The sequence below is a fragment of the Eurypyga helias genome, unplaced genomic scaffold, assembly GCF_000690775.1.
Source record: "Eurypyga helias isolate BGI_N326 unplaced genomic scaffold, ASM69077v1 scaffold24224, whole genome shotgun sequence".
Lineage (NCBI taxonomy): Eukaryota > Metazoa > Chordata > Aves > Eurypygiformes > Eurypygidae > Eurypyga > Eurypyga helias.
In genome coordinates, this window is record NW_010244667.1 from 31,882 (window position 1) to 32,107 (window position 226).

The window sequence follows — 226 nt, forward strand, 5'->3', positions numbered from 1 at the left end:
GAATTCACCTGGTCTTCCCTTTAATACCGCTCTGCTCCACAGTACCACTTGTCCTTTTTCTTCCAAGGATCGATTTGGTTCACACAACTACATCAAACCACAGTTCTTGTTCACAACCTGCATTTAACTCCACTGCATCTGTGACATAGCTGATGCTACATCTTCTGCCCCCAAAGCCTCAACTGCTTTCCCCCTCACTGTGTGAAAGATATTACCTCTCCCTACA

At 45.6% G+C, this 226-nt stretch overlaps 1 protein-coding gene across 1 annotated transcript in view; it reads right to left on the reverse strand.

Annotated features, from left to right (window-relative positions):
* The window catches only part of FASTKD1 (FAST kinase domains 1), a 13,471-nt gene that overhangs the window by 8,112 nt on the left and 5,133 nt on the right, over positions 1-226 (reverse strand). The gene's annotated exons all lie outside the window — the stretch shown is intronic.